The 13,572-nt window shown below is 46.4% G+C and overlaps 1 protein-coding gene and 1 long non-coding RNA gene across 4 annotated transcripts in view; one reads left to right on the plus strand and one right to left on the minus strand.

Moving 5' to 3' along the window:
- Positions 1-224: 224 nt before the first annotated feature.
- Positions 225-9,956, minus strand: LOC142827072 (uncharacterized). The gene is made up of 3 exons (XR_012901460.1): positions 9,820-9,956; positions 2,075-2,319; positions 225-773 (listed from the first exon to the last, which is right to left on the minus strand). It is a non-coding gene; the product is annotated as an uncharacterized LOC142827072 (long non-coding RNA).
- Positions 9,957-10,075: 119 nt separating this feature from the next.
- Positions 10,076-13,572, plus strand: part of RB1CC1 (RB1 inducible coiled-coil 1) — a 164,290-nt gene continuing 160,793 nt past the window's right edge. For 2 of the 3 annotated variants that reach the window (XM_075920707.1, XM_075920709.1), the window contains exon 1: positions 10,079-10,312. The gene's annotated coding sequence lies outside the window, so the exon portion shown is untranslated. Of the gene's footprint in view, positions 10,313-13,572 lie in introns of all 3 variants that reach the window. The other variant, XM_075920708.1, reaches the window with a different exon arrangement.

Raw genomic sequence — 13,572 nt, forward strand, 5'->3', positions numbered from 1 at the left:
GCCGCCATCCACCAGGTGCACCATGATGGGGTGTGCATCTGGGAGGCCCTGAAGGACATGTTCTCCCAGGCCCCATAGTAGGGTCGCTTCTGTCTCCTATCTGCATCTCCCTCCAATCCACAACCCTTCCCTTCCCCGCCTCCCCTCACCTCCCAATAAACAAAACCATTATTTTCTTCAAAAACCAGAAAACGTTTATTTTTATTTACAATAGGGAAGACGGGTGGGCAGCGGGAGGGGCCTCTCAACTGGGAGGGGGAGGAGGAAGGGGCTCTCAACTGGGAGGGGGAGCTATGGCTGGGAGGGGCGGTTCCTGCCAGTGCCTCCGCGGGTGCAGAGGCCTCGCTGTCCTTCTGGCAGGACGGGGATGTGGGCAGAATGGGGTGCAGCAGGTGGTGTCATGGTAGCGGCTAGAGGGGCGGCTACAGGGGCAGTAGGAGGGGAGGCTAGAGGGGGCATGGGCATGGCAGGGAGGGCAGGAGGATACAGCAAGGTCATGCCATAGTGTACGGCATGAACGATGTGTGACGTCAGTGTGGTAATGACGTCACACATGCGGTCAAACCTCTGCAGAAACTGCTCTCGTGCTGCCTGCTGCTGCCACTCCAGGTCAGCCTCGATCTTTCGGCTGACTGCTGCCTCAATTCTTTCGACAACCTGTACGTGCCGCCGTAAGAGCTGACCCTGCTGCCTGGCCCGCTGGACTGGTGCCTGGGTAGTGGGTGGAGCTGCCGCCATAGGGCTAGAGCATCCCTCGCTCCTGGGTGGTCCTGCTGCAGAGAACAGAGAAAATGATGAGGCAGTCAGGCAGCCCTGCCCACTTGTCCCTGCACCCCATGCCCTCCCCCCTGAGCCCAGGTGACACCACACTACTGTGGCTTGGGCCTAATGGGTCCCCTGTGTGTATGGTTTCATACAGGACTCCCCTGGGGAGCAAAGTGATCCTCCATGGATTGTAACCCTTGGAAGACATCACTGTGAATGAAGACCCCTTGTCTGTGTCCTGGCCACTTGGCATGTGGTGTGTCAACCAATGGAACTCCTTGCCAGGGGAGGCTGTGAAGGCTTAGGACTAGAACAGAGTTTAAAGAGGAGCTAGATAAATTCATGGAGGTGAGGTCCATAACAGGCTAGTAGATAGGGGATAAGGAATAGTGTCCCTGGCCCGTTTGTGAAAGGCCAGAGATAGATGGCAGGACACAAATCACTTGATCACTGTCTTCAGTCCACCCCCTCTGGGGCACCTGGCACTGGCCCCTGTTGGCAGAGAGGATACTGGGCTAGATGGACCTTGGGTGTGACTCAGTCTGGCCATTCTTACATTCTTGTGTTCTTATGTGTGTCTGTATCGCATTGTGCACACTCCCTCCCCAAGGTAGAGCACATGGCTTCGACTGTTGTCAGGCTGTAGTTATGCTTGAGTACACATCCCCACATTGCATGGGAGCAAGTATGGCAGACGAGGTCTGGGTTCTCCGACCCCTGTCAATTGATGTCCTCGGAGATGGAGCCAGGGTGACTGGGAAGCGTACCGTCCTTGCAGCGAAACTCAAGCGGCCATAGGGCTAGGCCAACTGCTTCTCTGCTCCCCCTCTCGCTAGCCCTCACACAAGTAGCCCAGGGAAGTGCGTGGCCGCAGTGTGGGGCTTCCCTCGGGGGCAGCCTCTGGGCCAGAAGCAGCCGAGGAGCTCCATGGGGGCCATGCTCACAGGGCTGGCTTGCTGCGGTTTTCCCAGGAGCAGCTGCTGTGTTGCACGGGCAGGCTTGGCTGCATGCTGTCTGTGTGTGGCACCCTTTGGTAGGTGTGGGGTCTGGCCTGAGCTCTTGGAGCTTTGGCTGCTTCCAGCTGGCATCCCCCCTCCCGCCTAGGCAGGATGTATGCAAGCAGCAGGGTCCCAGGTGTGCCCTGGAGCTGCCTGCCACGTCCACATGCCACACAGTCAGGCTGCACGAGGTTGCACGTGCTGTGTACTGTTACACAACGTGCAGCTCGAACTGCCTGTATGATCTCCCTCCCCCTCCCCCCGGGCACCCGGCACCCTCCGCCCTTGTGAATGAGAAGCGCAACACTCACTGAAGGATCCTTCACCGGCCTCGGATGAAGCCCAGGAGATATCCTGGCTGCTCACCACTGGCTCCAGGTGGAGGGTGACGGTGCTGGTGTGGTCACCCTTGTCCTCCTCCGACCCGCATCCAGTGGGCAGGTCACCCTCCTGCTCTGGCTCTGCTGGCTTGGTGACTGGGGGACGGGGGCACAGGCTGGTGTCCACAGGCACTGAGGGTCCTTCCATTGGCGTCTCCCCCAGGATGGTGTGGAAGCTGTCATAGTGGGGGTAGGTGTCGGCTCCTGCCCCCTGGCTCTTAAAGGCCCAGACATAGCCCAGGCGCAGCTCCTTCACCTTAGCCCGCACCTGATCAAGGGTCTGGGCTGGATGTCCCTGCTGGGAGAGCGCCTGGGCCATGCGGCTAAAAATGTCCACATTCCAGTGACAGGTATGGGGGCTGTGGAGAACTTATTCCTCAGCCCACAAGTCAAGAAAGGCCTTGACCTCTGCCTCGGACCAGCAAGGGGCATGCTGCTTTGTGCCCCTCCAGGACTGCTGGGAGCCCTAGGTGGCTGCTGGGAGGAGGGTGCAGGCTCTCGGTGTCCCCCTGGAGCAGACATTTCTGTGGGGCTTGTGGGTGCAGCAGGGCAAAGCTGCATGGTGGAGCTGCAGGCTCTGCTCCCGTGCAGACTGCAGGCTGCGTGTGGCTTTAAGGAGGGGTCCGGCAACCAGGAAGTAAGGAGCTGTAAGTGCGGGTACGGAGCGTACAAGCGGCCACTTGGCTTTTTTACTGGGAGGCCAGTTCTTGCACAAAAACTCTTGGCTGCCTGTCTACACTGGCCTCTTGAGTTTCATCTTGATACGGAGCATCTGAGCTCTCGCACAAGAAGCCCTGTTTTCTGATGCTATACTGTAAATTTACTTGTGCAAGAATGCGTGTGCAGTGTAGCCAGCTGCCAAGTTTTTGCTCAAGAACAGCCATTCGTGCGCAAGAAGCGTGCAGTTTCGACACAGCCCATATGTATGTGATTGCTTTACCACTTAACACTGGTTCTTTCTTTTTTACATGATAATAAGCCTTTAGACACTAAAGGATTGACTGGCAGCATGGCATTTTGGATTATGTCTAAATCTATACTGATTTATTAATGTGGCTTCTCTTTGGGGTCAGAAAAACATGTTGCATATTGTGGGAGCAGAGTTTTTAAGATAACTTCTCACTGTACCTGACATAGGTGCTGACTGGCAGCTGGAGCGCTGGAATTCAATAAAGCAGGCTGATTTCTTTTTTGGCTTCTCAATAACCAGTATGGGGAATCAGAAGCACAGTTTGTGATTGGTTGGGGAGTCTAACTCCTAACATGGGTGAGTAAGTATTTGCTCTTCATTTTGCAAACTGCCCTGACCTTGGCATTTCCAGTGAGGTCTGCCCAAAAGCACACCTGCTCACAGCAGAATAAATATAGACTGGGTATTGCAGAATGAGACTGAAGCAGGATCAAGGACAATTCTAGGGAGACCAGTGGAGACTCTAGTCACCCCAAAATTTGCCACATATCACTTTAGCTACCCTTTCTAGCACAAAGGTCAAGCATTACACAGAAGTAAAAGTGGCATGATATGATATTGCCACCCTTACCACTGTGCTGCTGGTAGTGGCATTGTCTTCATAGATGGGCACCCAGGCAGCTGTTGCCACTCTCCAGGTTCCCAATTGAGGGCAGTGCTATTGCCACCATAGTGAAGAAGAGTGATTGTTATTGGTTCTATAGAGTTTTAATGACTATTATTATGTATTAGTATAAAGAAGTGGAAATGGAATGTTAAATATGTTACATATTATTTTGTTAATTGATGATGTTTTTGTATATAACATGATGCTGGTAAATGTTGTTAATATGGGATCTGGATATGTTGGTGTGAAATTCTGGCTCTGCCAAAATTTTAGCAAGGGGGTGTTAACCCCTTATCAAGCACAGGGAAAGGATGGGGCATGAAAATAACAGAGGGAGCATGCAGGAAGAGAGATGGGGAGAAGAGTACATAAGACAGCGGGATCACAGATGGGGGAAGAGGAGCATCACAGGAAGGGGATCAATAATGGGAAAAGGCAAGCATACATCAGAGAGGATCACAAATAGGGGGAGAATATAGAAGGGAGAGGAGCTACTGTTGAAAGAGGGAACCAAAAAAGGTGAATTCTCATGGGCACTCTAAGAAGAATGCTTTGCTGAGTAGAGTACTGGTTCAAGTTGAGAGGCAAAGTCACTTCCTGGATATCACTGGGCAGACTGGAAATGTTAAAGTGGGCAGAAGATAGAGGACAGTTATCCTCCCTGGAGAGAAAAGATCCATGATTAACACTGCTAGGTACCAAGAAAAATCAATGGCTATTGAGTGCTTGTAGAGCCTACACTTGGGACAAGACTACCTAATGGTTTCTTGCCAGCCAATGTACTGACTAATGACGTCAAAGGAAATATACCAGTGAGGCTTCTAAACTCAAGTATGAAAACGATGGAGCTGCATTCTCAAAACAGAACTGCAGCGGTACACCAACCTAAGGGAGTGGTCCCTCAGATGAAGGAAACATTTGAATAGAAAGGAAATAAGTTGTCAATGACAATGAGGGGGAAAGAAGAAAAATGTGGTCTACAGTGGGAAACACATGGCCCACTTTGAGAAACACTGCTCTAGAGCAAGAAAAATAGGAGGGCCCCTTCCACTGTATTGACTTACCTAGGCTTTCAATTACATCAGTAGTGGGCAATAACTGGCCTGTGAACTGAAAGCAGTTTGTCAGGATTAGTCCTTTGTGAGCTGTCTCCACAGGCACAACCACTTGATGCTCTCATTGACACGTATCACCGTTCTCGGCCAATGGGAGCTGTGGGAAGTGGTGTCCTAGTCTGTGCTGTTTCCCACAGCTCCCACTGGGCAACAATGGCAATCTGCAGCCAACAAGAGCTTCAAGAAGCCATACTTGCAGTGACCAGTTTCCCTCTAAGTTGCCCATGCTCACAGGTGATTAATTAGCCCCACGCTGTCAGAGACTTAGAGCTCTGTGCAGGATGATGACTGATTGGGTGGGGCTGATTAATCACCTGTGAAGCTGTACTGTCATGCAGTTTAGAGGGAATATTGGTGGTAGCGCAGGTAAATATAGTGCCAGCAGCCCATCCGGGGCTAACCCAGGTGCATCTCCTCAGTTTTACTGCCCACTTTGAATTAGAGCATTGGAGAACTAAAGGAGCTTTACCCACCATTTCAGAGGACTAAGCTAATAGGAATGTAAGCGACTAATTGACTATCTGATAAGCAAAAAGTTATTGGATAGTTGACACACTAGTCCAGGGGTGGCCAACCCATTACAGACGAAAAGCCAAAATAGTGGTAGATACAGCGCAAAAGACCAGAGGGGAAAAAAGTTATTGAGAAAAAAAAAAAGCCCCAACCGCTGCGTTTGGTTGAGCAAAAAAACAAAAATCCACGCTCTCCCTTTAAGAGCTGAGAGTGCGGGAGCCACAATTTTTCAAGCTGCAGGTTGGACACCCTTTCACTAGTTGACTGGTTGCTTCCCTCCCCCTGCCTTGCTGCCTCGATCAGAAAAAGGCAGCAAGGGGTGAGAAAGAGGACGGCATGCTGGGGGGAAATGCACAAGAGCACCTCTGGGGCTCTTGTACATTTCAAAGTGGAAGCACCGCATGGAGCCTGGGGCCAGCGAGGTACTCTCTGAGGGCAACTTCCCAGACTTCACATAGTGTTTCAATCTTTGAAATGCACAAGACCCCCTGCTGTACATTCAAAGGCAGAATGGTGCGCAGCCGGGTGGGCTCTTGCTACATTTCAAAGCAGAAGCGCCCTTATCGACTAATTGAATAGTCTATTGAAATTCCATCAACTATTTGATTAGTTGATTGATCTAATTTTAATACCCCTACATGCTAATGCCAGGTTCTGTTTGATTGCTATCCAAAACAGTGTGGAATGATACATGTTCACTTTCATTATCTGAATCAGATGCTACCAACAGAAAGCTGATTTTCTTTTTTGGTGGTTCAGGTTTATACTTTATGCACTGGAATGTTGCTCTTTTAAGACTTATAACAACATGTTTCATACCTCATCACAGTCGGATTTTGGAAGGCATTTCAGATTTTTAAATCTTGGGTCAATGTTTGCAGCTATTTTTAGAAATCTCATATTGATACTTTCTTGGCCTTTTGTCAAATCCTCAATGAAAGTATTCTTAAACAACATATGCTAGGTCACCATCCAAGAAGACTATAACATGAAATATATAGCAGAATGTGGGTAAAAACATGCATGGAGCAGGAGACATACAGTTCTCCCCACAAGGAGTTCGAGTCACAAATGTAATTAACTAAAGTTTTAGATTGTTTTATTTGTGTGGAGTTATGTAAACAAAATTCTACATTGTAAAGCTGCATTTTCATGATAAAGAGATTGCACTAGCGTACTTGTGTGAGGAGAATTGAAAAATATTATTTTTCCCTGTGGAAAAATTTTCCATAAAAATAATATAAAGTGATCACTGTACATTTTGTATTCTGTGTTGTAACTGAAATCAAGATATTTGAAAATGTAGGAAAAGATTTTAAGTATTTTTTATTTAAATTGGTGCTATAGTATTGTTCAACAATGTGATTCAAATGTGATTTACTGCAATTGAGTTTTTAAATTTAGTTAATTTGTTTTGAGTTAATTGCTTAAGCTAACTACTATTGACAGCCCTAAGTTTTATTTCACATTTTATAAGCAAATAGTTTTTCAATGATGTGTAACTTGGATATATGCAAGGAAAATAAGACTCCTGAAAGTCTGGAAAGGATTAGAGCCACTGATTTAGTCAATGGTAAAGTTAACATTAATATAGCATTACAAGCTTTTCCCATAGCTGTAGGTATCCTCTACCACTAATGGTTGATTCCTGTTTCACAAATATGCTAGTATAAATTAAATACCATTAAGCTTACTTTTAATACAAACAAATGTTACAAATTGGACTTTCAGACAGGATCTTAAATGTTTAATTAGATACTTCCATGTCAACCAGCAATGAACCACCACATTCTGAGCAAGATGAAGAAATGGCCAAAGAATAAAGATCAACCTACTTTGCTTTCAGTTCTTCATCGTGGACTTTTTACATAAGTATGTTTGTTCTATGCTTTCTTTAGAATCTTATGATGCTGTTATCACAAGTTCCCACATATACAATACATCCTTGATTAAATATTATCTACTACATTACAATTGTATCAATGCCTCTTTTTACCATCTTGACACACAACACTACTGGCAAGATAGGAATTTTCTAACTGAACTAGATTTTAATTTGTAAGAACAAAGACATTAATGCGATCTTCACTTTCATTTTTTGTAACCGTCAGCATTTGTTGTGGTTAAAGTTCTATATTGCCAAGAGAAAATCAGTGCTTACTATTTACTAAGAGCCAAATGCTACACTGTTTCCCTTGGTACAGATGAGAAGAATTCAGAGGAAATATGAAAAAAGTGGCAGGGAAGCAGTTACCATAGCATGTTTCCCCATGAGTGTGTGTTAGTAGTTTCCCATATGTGCTTTTGTGAGAGGGAAAGAATGATATGCTTTTCAAAACTGAAAAACTGGTATTTAACCATTTCTTGCAGAAGTACCATATAGCTAGAATATCTGAGTTTCCAAAATATACTCAAGTTTATGTATTCATCCAATATATTAAAAAATTAAGAGAACTAGTTAGTATTTACAGAGTTTTCTGGTACAACTGATTCAGGATCACTGAGCACAGGATAAAACACTGAGGAAGATATACATCCATAGTAGGTGCAAATTTAGAAAATGTGTAACTGAGAAAGTATTATATTACTGGCTTGCTGTCTGGCATTATGTGTTGATGTAATACAGCAAAGATTAGTATACTCACTGAAAAAAAGTGAAACACAGATATGACACTACAGAAGGCCCAAACCTTGCAAGTAGTTCTAGGTAGGTGTAGTCCAGTGAGCAAGTGAAGTCCTATTGACCTTATGTGTGGGATAGTTTACAGGATCAGGGCCAAAAGCATGTATATTAGTAAGTAAAAATATTAATTAGAAGCAGGAAATGAAAATGTGATGGGAGTGGAAAGATGACCTTTATAATTTGTTTTGTTTAGGTTGTTAAGCTTGACCCAATTATTGCTGATAGTCAATTCAAGGGTGAAGTTTTTTCATTAGCTAGATGTTAAGTGTACTGTAACTTACCTGATTTGGTATTCTACCAGTAGCCAATGTAATGCTGCCATAGCCTAAAATTGACTGTATTATATTTACAAATTAATTTATGAATCTGATCCCAAATCCAGAAGCTACTTGTATGGATACCTATCTATGTGGTAATACATACACCTGGACTGGCTTGAGAGTACCAGGAGGCATGCAGGCACTAATAACTGTGCTTTCCAGAAGCCATCACTGCTTCCTGCAGTGCCCTCTTACAAGCAGCTATTTAATAGTGGCAACCACTGCACTAGAAATAGCTCAACTGTGGAAAAGAAAGGAAGTCTTCAGACAAGTAGCAGTAACTAGCCAGCCATGAAACTCTTAAAGCTACTGTTCACCCAACCATGTTGTTCTTTAAGCCAGGCATAACCTAGTCTGTGGGAGAGGGTACAAAATCCATATATGATAACACAGTTAGGCTATGTCTACATTCACGGCTTCTTGCGCGAGTTATATGCAAATGAGGCTAAGCGTGGAATATTGCCGAGCCTCATTTGCATACCTAATGAGCCACCATTTTTTTCAGAAGAGGCTCTTGTGCAAGGAGCATCTACACTGCCCCTTCTTGCGCAAGAAAAACCCACTTGCGCAATGCCATTTACACCTATTACTTTGCAGGAAGAACAGCGATATTCCACGCTTAGCCTCATTTGCATATTACTCACACAAGAAGCTGCAAGTGTAGACATAGCCTTAATGAGGTAAAGAATAACTACAAGATACAGAAGAAAATGACTAGATATACAGGATGGAGGCTTTGGAAAAGAGTGCTAGCAAGGAAGCAGCCAAAGGTTGGGGAGAAGATGACACTATGCCCTAGTTACTATTGTATATTGATGCAGTACTGGGTTACTTCAGTAAAACAGTGTAGCTTTTATAAAGCAAAAGAAATATAGGAAGTGGAAAAAAGAGGCAGAGCAGCGCCACAGCAGAGAAGCAAAGGACGAAGAGTAAAACCTTGAATACAGAAGGATGGGCTCTTGTTGAGTTGGGAGGGTCTTGCTGAGGTGGGTCTAAGGCTGTATTGTGGATCTGGGGATGCAAATTCCCAGCTTCTGTAGTCTAGGTAGAGAAAGGCCAATGCTGAGAGGCAGGTTGGGTTAGCCGCCCTGACCACCTACCCACTAACATCAGGCAGATTACCTGCCGTGCCTGTGAGGCCACTAGCTGCTGTCTGTGCCAGCCTGGGACTGCTGTGATTTAAGCTTAAGCATCACACGCCCAGCTGCAGCCCTACCACCTAGCCCCAATCAGGCAAAGGCCAGCAGAAACGGGACTAGCGTCACGCTAGGCAAAGGACACTGAAGAAGTGTTCTGGGCTGCGTGGGCCTCAGACCAGACTCTCCTCTTCCCTGCACCTCGCTCACCTCCCAGCCGGCCCCTGGGCACGGGCCTTAATCCCAGTCCCAGCAGCCCCCCCTCCAGGGCCCAAACAGAAAGTTTCGGGCCCAGCGCACCCTTGTAAGACGCGCCCCGACCCCACACGAACCCCGATCTGCAGCCTGGCCGGGCCCGCGGGGACAGTGACTGTTGGGGGCCTGAGGCCTTGTCCCCCTCGCTGGGCCTCAGTCACGCAGCCAGCCTCTTGACCCCGCTCGCGCACCCGCCTGCCCCTGCGCGTGGCGCTCCGATGCTGTTCAGCTGCCTCCTTCCGCCTCCGCCCTGCCCCGCGCCCGCCTCCTCTCCATGGTTCCCCTCCCGGCTTTCCCTTACCCAGCGTGCACCGCGCCGGAAGAGAGTGACGACAATAACAAACAGCGGCAGCGGCTGCGCCAGGAGGACGGTGGCGGGGTTCAGAGTCCCCCAGCCCCGCCTGTTCCCACTCGGGTCCGGCGCCCTCAGGGAGCTCCCCCCACCCCCATCGAGGCAGAGGCCGCGTCTGTGGGGTGAGTCCGGAGCCCGCCGGCGGGTCTCAGCCGCAGTGAGGAGCCGCTGCCGCCGGGCACCGCAGGATGGTGCGCGGGGCCGCCTGGCCGCTGTGGGTGAGTGTCCCTCAGGGGAGGGGGACCGCGGAGCCCGCTTCCCACCGCTGCGGGTGGGCGAGCCAGGCAGGGGCGAGTGGGGGGAAGCTGGCGGGGCCCTGCCCAGGGGGGTCGCCCCTCCCAGCAGGCTGGTGGGGCGCGGGGTGAGTGGTTCACCGGGCAGCGCGGGCCCGTCCCAGCTGTGAGCTCGGCGGCCGGCTGGTCCCCGCGGGGCGCGATGGGGAAAGAGCGAGCGGGGAGGGAGGTGGGGTCCCTCTCCTGCGCCGGTGATCGGGGTCACTGTGAACAGGTTGCGAGGCGCTGCCCTCGGAGTGGCCACACAGTAGCGTCTCACTGGGGAGGGCTGGGATCGTCCTGCTGCTTGACAGCGGCTGTTTGTAAACAGCTCCAGGGAGCGGGTCTGGCAGGGCAGACGGGCGAGGGGGTGCCTTCGGTTCCCTTCCCACCACTGTCGGGAAGGGGATTCGCCCTGAAGTTACTACGAGGAATGACTCAGCCTGTCCACGCTTCTGTGCCAGCCTTTGACAACAGTCAAACCTTGTAAGAAGCATTAGGTCTGTAAGGGTGCTAGTGCGGATTTGTCTCCACCTTCAGTTTTGTTCCAATTTCTAGGAATCACAGGTTGTCTGGTGCTCTTTCACGTTGGGATTATTCTTGTCATTACTACTTAAGAATACTTTCAAAACGTGAAGCATAACACAGTCCCATGTTGAGTTTTCTTTTTACCTTGTCTAGAGTTCACCTGCTTTACTTTTTTGTAACTGCTTGTTGGGACTCGGAACAGATTTTACAGAGGGCACAGAATTTACTTGGTAGTGAGTAGCAGAGCACACTTAAAAAGGAGTAGTAGGTCATATGTATTCTTGTACAGTGATTATAGCACAGATTTATGATATTTCAAAATATGTTAACATCTTACATTTTGTAAGCCACATCTTCACATTAGACTTCCAAATAGCATCCCACTGTGAACTTCTTGCAGAAATATAGGATATTTATCCTATACATTGCTTTTTGCCAGGAAAGGCCCTCATAAGTGTTCACATTATTTAACACTAAACTTTACTAATCTAAGTAGTGGCCTCATACTATATGATCTGGATGGTACTTGGTCCTGCCATGAGGGGACTGGACTTGATGACCTCTCGAGGTCCCTTCCAGTTCTACTATTCTATGTTTCTAGTAAAAATTAAACATATACTTAAGTAATTGCATTATTAGTATAGACGGGACAGACTAATTTTTACATGAGTGATCTGTTCCTTTTGAATGTAGTACTGTTGTTTGTATATTGGAATTTCACATACTGAAGTCTGACCTGAAAGCAGCTATCAAACCAAGTACCTTATAAATCTCACCTTTCATAGGTAAAATGTAGTTAACTAATATGATTAAATTTTAATAACAGGTGACAATTTTTGAGAAACTTTTAATGGGAGAGTTGACCGAACTATGGATGTGTGACCCTCATGGAAGTTAATGCATTTACAACAAGGATAATTGACTTCTATATATTATTTGCAAGTCTGGTTGTCTGTAACTGGTTTAAAATTTTCCTTGAGTAGTATGTGTGCCTAACTATGCTATTTATGCAGCATGTAAGCATTTGTTTAAAAATCTGCTTACAATTTTTGTTGTTAATCTTCCAAATATGAATCGATTACAAACCGCAATGTTATTTTTATTCGTGTGTAGACAGACTGTGCTAGTGCATCTCCTACTTTTCATGTGACTTCTTGGGAGAAGTAGAGCAGCACCCAGAACTGCAGTTTTTAATAAAGGAGATGGAAGGCCTATAATAGACAGCTGAGAGGAGGAGAGTAACAGAGACTATTTTCTACCACTATCCTTACATGCACACAGTGCAGCCAGGAAACTTTAAGAGGAGGGGGCAGTAAGGAGGCTGGACGGGTTAAAAATCCATTTCTTCCTTTCATTAGCTAGAAGTATGTGGGGGGAGCATCACACTTATCTGACAGATACCAGCTAGAAGCTGGTTTAAAAAAACATAAAGGATTACATACTGGTAGAAATGCCACTTTTCTTTTCTTTCCCAGCATCACAGGGGTAGCAGATGGGCTATGCTTCTCACCAGTTTATTACCCTAGATTTTCTGATAACCCATCTGCATGCACTTTAAAGAAAGTAATCTGAAGATCAATTAAGAACATATAATAAATAGAGCTCCTTTCTTCCTATCTCACAATACATACTTTGCTTTTCTGTGTACATCTAGTAAGCAGTACTGTGGCATGTTAGGGCACATCTACTCAGCAGGGATAAAGCTGAAATAAGCTATGCAACTCCAGCTATGTCAATTGCGTAGCTTAAGTGAAAATAGCTTATTTCGGCTTTTGGTGCTGTCTATACAGCAGCAAATCTGAGTTAGAGCACTCTTCCTCCGACTTCCCTTACTTCTCGTACAGTGAGGGTGACAGGTGTCAGAGTAAGTAGTCCTCCAACTCAACGTTATTTTGACATTGTCGAAATAACTGCTTGCTGTGTAGAGGTGGGCTATGTTATTTTGGAATAATGCTGCTGTGTAGACAGCCTTAGAGACTTAACATATATATTTACTATCATGAGCTTTCATGGGTGCAAGCCACTTTATCACAAAAACTCATGATATAATATGTTTTAGTCTCTAGTTTGTCTACTGCAATTGTCATTAAATGGGCAACGGAAATGTGGACACTGAAATTAAATGAGGGAGTAGTGTGTGCTCCTGTAAGTCTCCAACAGCCTTCATATACTTGTGGTTCCAACCATGTGATATTCAGACCTGTGATCTATTAATAGAACTCAGCTGTTCCAATGAATTTGAAAATGGACAGGTTGAAATCAGTCTTCTTGAAAATGTGTACATTTTTGTTATACCAGTTTGGTTTTCACCTTAGATGCTATAATGAAGAATTTTCAAAGTTACACATATTTAAAACTTTTTTTGGTACATGTTAGGCGCATTTTTTTTTCTTCTGCCTTATGAGTAAACTGGAATTGGAAACAGATACTATTTTCTAGTGAAGTAATGCTGTGGGATAGAAATGGAGATTCTTTCCAATGTTGTTAGGTATTGTTCTTATTTAATTGATTAGATAATTGATATGTTTTCAATTATTGAGGAAAAATGTGAGTTTTTCCCCACAGTTAAGGTAGTTAGTTTTGATAAAATATCAGATGTTTGGAACACTTTTTTGCAAGTCCCCACCAATGTTTCCTCTTTTTTTTCCATTTATGTGCAGAATAATTTTTGTTATATG

The sequence above is a fragment of the Pelodiscus sinensis genome, chromosome 2 (assembly GCF_049634645.1).
Source record: "Pelodiscus sinensis isolate JC-2024 chromosome 2, ASM4963464v1, whole genome shotgun sequence".
NCBI lineage: Eukaryota > Metazoa > Chordata > Testudines > Trionychidae > Pelodiscus > Pelodiscus sinensis.